At 39.4% G+C, this 8,675-nt stretch overlaps 1 pseudogene; it reads left to right on the top strand.

Annotated features, from left to right (window-relative positions):
- Positions 1-328: 328 nt before the first annotated feature.
- On the top strand, positions 329-1,608 carry LOC109218913 (annotated as a pseudogene).
- Positions 1,609-8,675: the final 7,067 nt, after the last annotated feature.

An 8,675-nucleotide genomic window follows, 5' to 3' on the forward strand; every position in this document is an offset into this window, starting at 1 on the left:
TGAGATTTAGTTTTGGGCCACCAATATCATTGAGCTGCCCCCGAATAAACCGTGCAAATTCATGAAAAGGACATATTATATGAACTCATTATCTATCTTTTGAACTGGCGCAAGAGGGAACTAATGGGCCTTCGGTACTTGTTACACCTCTCCATGTGAAACAATAATGCTGCACCGAACAAACCTCAAAACCACTAAAACGCTAGTCTGACGTGTGATTACTTCGGCAGCTGAATACTAGGAATAAGCATTTGGATCCAATTTAAAGGAGATAGGAAATTAAATCCCTATACTATGAGGATATAATTCCATTACATGATTTTCAGAGATGGCGGATGGAATTAGTAAAGTGTTGCCTGAAGATGTGATGATGTTTATTCTTATTAGGCTTAACGTGAAATCTCTCATACGACTCAAATGTGTTTCTAAAACTTTGTATACTCTCGTTCAATCATCGATGTTTATCAATTTTCATCTCAAACGGGCCACCACTGCCAAAGATGAATTCATTCTACTCAAACGATCCTTCCAAGAAAAACCCAACAAATTTAAAAGTATCTTGTCTTTTCTCTTTGGAGTTAATGACCATATTGATCTTAGACCTACTTCTCCTGATCAAGATGTACCATATCTCACCACCACTAATTCTTGTATTTTCCATCAAATATTGGGTCCTTGCCGCGGTTTAATTGTTCTTACCGATTCTGAAAGCATCGTCCTATTTAACCCAACAACTAGAAATCATAGGCTACTCCCATCTAGCAATTTTAATTGTCCATTGGGTTTCTATCATGATATTAAAGGTGTAGGGTTTGGCTTTGACTCGCTTGTGAATGATTACTAGGTTGTAAGAATTTCACAAGTTATTGGAGATCCTCCTTTCAATGATTATAATGTTAGAGAATGGAGAGTTGAGGTTTATGATATGATTACTGATTCTTGGAGAGACCTAGATCACGTTGATCAACAGTTGCCAAATTTGTGTTGGTATCCTTGTTCTGAGATGTTTTACAAGGGAGCCGTTCATTGGTTTGCAACGAACGATACTGTTTTGATTCTTTGTTTTGACTTAAGTACTGAGATTTTTCGGAATATGAAGATGCCTGATACTTGTGATTTTTTTGACGGTAAGTGTTATGGCCTTGTAGTTTTGGATGAGTCTTTGACATTGATTTGTTACCCTAATCCAGGGAGTGTGCCAAAACAAGGAAAAGAACTAACAGATATCTGGATAATGAAAGAGTATGGTGTAAATGAATCTTGGGTTAAGAAATACACAATTAGACCTCTTCCTATTGAATCCCCGTTAGCAATTTGGAGGGATCATCTGTTGTTTCTTCAAAGTAAAAGTGGACTTTTGATTACCTATGATCTTCATTCGGAAGAAGTCAAGGAGTTCAATTTGCAGGGTTTTCCCAAACGTTTGAGAATTGCAATTTACAAGGAAAGCTTGACACCAATTCCAAATGGAAGTGAGCTTCGTAGCCAATTTCAAAACTAGAGAGAAGATATAACTCCTTAAATTGATGACCTGTATTCTAAGAACTCTTTCTCCGTGAAGATTTTGGTAAGTAGTTTGTCCGTTAAAATCATTTAGTTGTCTCAAATGTGTACCATGTCTACATCTTTAAGACCTTCGCTTCGCAAGTTGAGTAAATGCTTTTCTTTCTACGTTCTCTCATATTCATAACAGAAAATATTAGTTTATTACAGTATCTCATTACCGGTAAATGTCAGTGGTGGAGCCAGAATTTCAATTTTATGGGTACTAATTCTAAAACGACTTCAAATATTAGTAATTGGATTCTAAATTTAATATTTGAGGCTAGGTTTTTCGTCATAGATTTGGTTCGTGATGCTTTGGAGAAGGCAAAATTGATTCAGGGGTGGCTTCGTGCAGCGCAATCCAGGCAGAAGAGTTATGATGCTAGGAAGGTTCACATTATGGCTTCCATGGAAGGTGAGAAGGTTCTTCTCCGAGTTTTGCCTATGAAGGGCATGATGAGATTCGTGAAAAAGGGAAAGTTAAGCCCTCTGTATATTGGTCCTTTCGAGGTGTTGGAGAGAGTTAGTGAAGTGACCTACAGACTTGCTTTGCCACCAAATTTATCGGAAGTTCATCCGGTATTTCATGTTTCTATGCTTCTGAAGTACTATGAGGATTTGTCACATACGTTGGATTTCAGTCCAGTGCAGTTGGACAAGGATTTGACTTAAGATGATGATCTAGTTGCCATTTTAAATTATAAAGACCAGGTCCTATATGAGTTTCCACTGAGAATACTAATGTAACAGTAAGTAAAGAAGGCAGGGACTTTACGTGAAAAAATCCCTACTCAAGGGGATAAAAAAACCACGACCTACACTGGTAGGATTTCAACTTCAGTATGAGCAACTTTAAATTACAACCTATGCAATCTAAGAATTAAACTCTTAATCCCTCACACTTGTAATACACCTATTACAAGCCACTTTGCAATACACCTATTACAAAGACTTCAACTCATGACTAACTCTAGTCACGACACAAACACTAAGAGTTTATGATTTTACAAGGGGTTCCTAAATGATGCTTCTAGATAACAAAAGTAGGAATTACAATGAAGAACAATTACAAAGTTACAACTCAACTAAGGACATACACATTACTAGCTGTAGGAACTGGTCCGTAGTAGTGTTAAACTTTGTTCTTGATGCACTTGAGAATTTAATGCTTGAGAGTCAGATGCTTGAATGAATTCTCAAGTGTTCAAGTGATGTTTTGTTGTAATATTTTATATTAATACAACATAGATGACATCACTTGAATGATGTAATCACTTGGTAGGTCAAATGAAAAGTGACTGCAGAATTGTGTTGCACTGTGTTTGTGTACAGTGTAGGCAGTCACTTTTCAGCTGTAGACAGTTGACTTCGTACTGCTGTTAGGGAAACACAAGTGTATCAGGTCCCTGTGTTGATTCTCTATCTTTTGAAGTCATAGCAACTCACATAAGTTGGAGTCCGTTGATTTGAGATGTGTACCAAGTGTGTCAGGTTCTTTATCTAGTTCTTTGACAGTAAGTTTGTTAGATCATCAAAATATAAAGCTTAGGCATTTTAAACCCATCAATTTCCCCCTTTTTGATGATGACAAACTTAGAAATTGACAACACATGTTTAGAGCGAAATTAACCAGATGAAGTAACAAGAACCTCACAAGTTCCCCCTGACTCTATGCTTCCCCCTTAATCAGATCCCTGTTTCAATTATACTTCCCCCTTTTGCCATCATTAAAAATACACAAGCAAGCAATCAGCATAAAGAAGTCTAGTGGGACTAACTCATGCCACATATGTGCACACAATATGATATAAAAGAGAAACAGAGAAACATAAGCATTAAACAGCAAAAGAGGATAGTTTTTGTAAAATATATGTCTTTGCTATACAACAAAGGTAGAAATTGGACTGTTATCAGCGGGAGCAGTACAAGTACGTCCCATCAACACCACAAAAAAGAAACAAAAACAACTGCCAAAGTCATCAAAACAAAAACAAAATAATCCAGAAACTAGTCACTGAAGGGTTTGCCTAAGAGACACTAGGAGGAGAGGGCTTGGAGGCTGCAACAAGGGTGTTGATAACTAGATCTATTCGGGCATTTACCGATATTTGCTCGGTGAGTAGTTTCTCCTTCAGGTTCTCCACTTGTTGCCGACATTTTCTTTCGTCAGACGAGATATCTCCTCATTTGACCCTGGGGCCCCTTGGGCTTGCTGACTCTCCAGTATGGAATTCCTTGCCTTCAACTTTCGAATCTCCTCAGTAGCACATTTTTGAGCATTGATGAGCTGAGAGATTGTCGAAGTGCTGCCTACCCCTCCATTCTTTTCAATACATTCGCGTTCCTCCAAAGTAGTTTGAGAGAAGGTCTACTTCTTGGTCCCTATCTTAGACTGTCCCAAAGGCACTTTGAAGAACTCGAAGAAGCGCGTGAGAAGAAATCCATATGGAAGACCGTGGTTTCCATCCTGAAAAATTGCCACCTTTTGCATGTGCTCAATCATGATGGTAGGAAAATTTATAGCTTTAAACCCATCCAGTGCTTCCATAAGATACAAGTCAAACTTGGAAGTAATGGACCTTCTCTCACCATGGAGTAGAAGAACCTTGTTCACCATCTCAAACAATAACTGATAAACGGGGAGCAGAGCTTTTTATGAACCCGTTTCCCCTTCTGGACTGCACCTTCCTTCACAATAGCATGTCTGAAATTTGACCCACACACATTCTTCATAGAGAACATACCATCAGCAGGGACCTTAAGAATGTCCCCTAGTAGAGCAGCATCCAACAGAATATCAACTCCATTAACCAAAGCATATATATGATCAGTATCAACAAGAAAGAGGTCAAGATAGAAACTTTGGCTCTTGGCAATGATTGCATCTAGAGCAATATCATCTTGATCTTCTTCATCACTGGACTTCATACCAGGAGCCAAAATTTCCAAGGGCTCAACATCAAGGTGTGGAGAAGGAGCATGGTCGAAACTAACCTGGGAAGAGGATCCTTGACCTGTTTCCTCAGGAGATGGGTCAGGTCCTTTAAGGGGGGTCCCAGTAGTCTCTAGTCTCTGTTGGTGCGGAATTTTCAAAGAGCACCACAACTCTTTCTTCCTCTGACAACTATTTCTCTTTCCTCTGAGACGTAGGCACAGAAGAGATCACCCAATACACTATTCCGTCAGCATATATGGCCAAAATGTTTCCTTGTGCCCCTCATAATTGTCTCTTCTCCCATTAAACTAATCAACACTAACCTCTGAAACTTTTACTACCTGCGGCCTCTTTCTCTTGAGACTCCATGGGTGCCACAAACTCAAAAGTGAGAACAAGTGTAGACTAATCAACACTAACCTCTGAAACTTTTACTACCTGCGGAACTTTACTCTGTTCTCCACCCTTGCTTTGATCAGTGAGAATCTCAGGCGATAGAGAGGAAAGGTTATCGAATTTTGGGTTTTTGAGTTCTCAACATTTGGATTGAGAGAGAGGTCTAAGAGAATCACATGAAAACTAGAGGGTGTAGGAAAATCTGGTTTGGAAGTGTCCTCTACAGTGGTGGTTGAGAAAGGGATGGTGAGAGGTGGTTCACTAAAGGCGGAAGAATCAAGGGTTTTCTCTGGGGTTTTCCCAACTAAGGAGGAGATTATCGATTGTTCTTCATCCATGGTAGAGAGGAGTCTTGAAAGTTATGGAGAAGGACTGGAGAAAAGATATGATTGTTCAAGATGATGAAAGGGTTTTTAATGGGAGAAGAGACAATTATGAGGGAGAGAGAGAAACGGGTTCTACAATGTTTCCTTGTGCCCCATGAGATGAGACATGATCCTAGAAAGTGAGCCATTCCTAAAGTACTTTTCCTGTCCATAAGATAATCTGCATAGTCAGCATCAGCATACCCAATGAGATTAAAATTATAACCTGAAGGGTAATATAAGACTAGGTCCTGTGTTCCCTTAAGATATCTCAAAATTCTCTTAGCAGCCTTCAAATGAGATTCTTTGGGGTTTGAATGAAACCTTGCACGTAGCCCCATACTAAAAATAATATCAGGTGTGCTGGCAGTGAGATAGAGGAGAGACCCAATAATGCCTCTATACATGGTTTGATTTACATGAGAGCCAGATTCATCCATGTCCAATCGAGTGGCAGTGGCAATAGGAGTGTCAATCACCTTTGATGCTTCCATATCAAACATTTTCAGAAGCTCATTGATGTATTTTGTTGACTGATGAATGTACCCTTTGTGGACTGCTTTACTTGAAGACCCAAGAAGAAATTCAACTCACCCATCATGCTCATCTCAAACTCACTTCCCATGAGTTTGGCAAATTCTTCACACAGTGAGTCACCTGTTGCTCCAAAAATGATATCATCAACATATACCTGAACGATGAGCAAGTTCCTCCCTCGTTTCTTCAGAAACATAGTGTTGTCAATTCTTCCTCTAGTGAAGCCATTTTCTAAGAGAAACTTTGACAAATCTTTCATACCAAGCTCGAGGAGCCTGCTTTAATCCATACAATGTCTTTTCCAATTTAAACTCATATTTAGGGTGTTCATGACATTCAAAGCCTGGAGGTTGCTTTTCATAGACTTCTTCCTTAACAAATCCATTCAGAAATGCACTTTTGACATCCATTTGGAACAGAGTGAATACCATATGTGATGCAAATGCAATGAGGATTCTGATAGCGTCCATGTGCGAGTAACCGGAGCAAAAGTCTCATCGTAATCAATTCCTTCCTCCTGATTGTAACCTTGAACCACTAGCCTAACCTTGTTCTTTGTAGTGTTTCCATGTTCATCAAGCTTATTCCTGAATACCCATCTGGTTCCTAGGATTGTTCTATCTGAGGGTCTAGGTACCAGGTGCGATACATTATTCCTTTCAATCTGAAGCAACTCATCTTGTATGGCAGTGATCCAGTCTGCATCCTTTAGGGCTTCCTTGATATTTTTGGGTTCTATTTGGGAAAGAAAGGCTGAGTAGGCAAGTGAATTTCTGGCTTTTGATATGGTTTGCACTCCTGAATCTAGAGGGGTAATTATGTTGTCAAGAGGATGTGAGCTTTTGTGTTTCCAGTTGGCACTTGAGCCTCATTTGTAGAGGAGTTGGGTAGATCTAACTGATTCCCTTGCATTCTTCTCTCAGCTACCTGTGGAGTACTTTGAACTGCATCAAGCACTCTAACTTCAGTGGTTGTAATAGTGGTACCTGGTTCCTCTCCGGATGATGAGGAAGAGACTGCATTGCCTTCACTTGGCTCCTTCACTTGACTCATCATGTCTGTCTTTTCGTTTGTCATATCAATGACTTCACCTGGAACCAGCAAAGGCTCTACATCTTGACCATCCTTGTTGCTTTTCTCACTGGAGAGATAGTACTCGTCAAAGATTACGTGTACACTTTTCTCAACACACTGAATCTGCTTGTTGTATATCTTGTAGGCTTTACTCTGAGAAGAGTACCCCAAAAAGATACCTTCATCACTCTTGGCATCAAATTTTTCAAGCTAATCCTTTCCATTATTGAGAACATAACACTTGCACTAAAATGTTCTTAAGTGAGTCAGCTTGGGCTTCCTTCCATTCAGCAACTCATAAGGGGTTTTGTTTAGAAGAGATCTGATCATGTACCTGTTCACCAAGTAGCAGGCAGTGTTGATGGCTTCAGCCCAAAAGTTCTTAGCAATCCCACTATCGATCAGCATTGTTCTTGTCATTTCCTCTAGGGTTCTGTTTTTCCTCTCCGCAACTCCATTTTGCTAGGGAGTCCTTGGGGCTGAAAAGTTGTGAGTAATTCCATTCTTCAGAGACTGAACCCTGGCTTGGCAATTTTCTTTGAAATTCCCATTGTTCCCACAGTGGGTACACAACCAGTTATCGGATACAGTAATATATTTGCTATGAGGGTTGTAAGGAGTTCTCTCCCTTAGAAACCCTGTTCCCTGCCTGTTACCACCATTATTAACATACATGGCAGTAATAGCTCCAAGGACCAAGTCCACTTAAGGGACTTCTCAAGATCATTTTTTACTCTTTCCAGTTCTACTTAGAGCTGCCTATTTTTCTCAAGTTCAGCACACAAACTAGTTCTCACAGCATTTAACTCATTTTCAAGCCTAATGTGTGCCTCACTAGCTACCTCTTTCCCTTTTTTAGAATTTCCAAGCCTACACCCAGCTCCAAGTTCCTTTATAGTTTCCCTTAAGTCTACAATACTATTAAGAGGTCATCTCTCTCCTTCTCAATAACAGTCACTTTCTCCACTAAGGCATCCTTTTCTTTACTTAAATTCTCAATGGTTTCTTTCAAGTCAACTACTACTACCATCAGATCACCTCTTTCGTGTTCTACACTAATGATTTTCTCAGTTAGTACCTTCTTTTCATTTTCCAGATTATTTATAGATTCCTTCAAATCAACCATACAGACTATCAAGTCATCTCTAGTTTGCTCAGCATCTCCTAATTCTATGGTCAAGGCATCCTTATCATCTACAAGACTATGATAGGCATCGATTAATATATTGGCTAATGGCATGTGTTTCTTATGTGAGTAGGATTTTAGATTTCTCTGAATATCCCCAAAGTTTACCTCATCATTGTCATCATCTTCATCATCGTCTCAATTGAGCCATTAAAGTAAATATTGAATCATATTCATTTCCTTCACTTTCAACTACCATCATGGAACTATAACCTGCATCAGTTTCTTCTTCAGACTCACTTGAGGAATATCCCCATGCTGCAAGAGCTTGTTTCACAACGTTGTTAGCGGCATTCTTTCTTTTGAAGCAGTTGTCAGTAACCGGGTTCCTCTTGGCTGCTTTATCAGGGTTGTACTTGAAGTGTTCTTGCTTCAGGAGTGGACAATCTTTGATAAAGTGGCCTGACTTTCCACATTTATGAAAAAAGTCATAATTCTTTGGTCTGCTGGAAGTATTCCTCCATTCCTTCTGACCATTTTCTGAAATCTTTTGGTTAGGTAAGCCATGTCATAGTCCTCCTAGCTTGAGTCATTGCCTTCAGCTTTGATCACCAGGTTCTTTCCCTTCTTTGGTTCTCTTCTTTCACTGTCCTTCTTCTTCTTTATTTCGTAAGTTTTAACATTTCCAACTAGCTCA

This window comes from Nicotiana attenuata, unplaced genomic scaffold, assembly GCF_001879085.1.
Source record: "Nicotiana attenuata strain UT unplaced genomic scaffold, NIATTr2, whole genome shotgun sequence".
Taxonomy (NCBI): Eukaryota; Viridiplantae; Streptophyta; class Magnoliopsida; order Solanales; family Solanaceae; genus Nicotiana; species Nicotiana attenuata.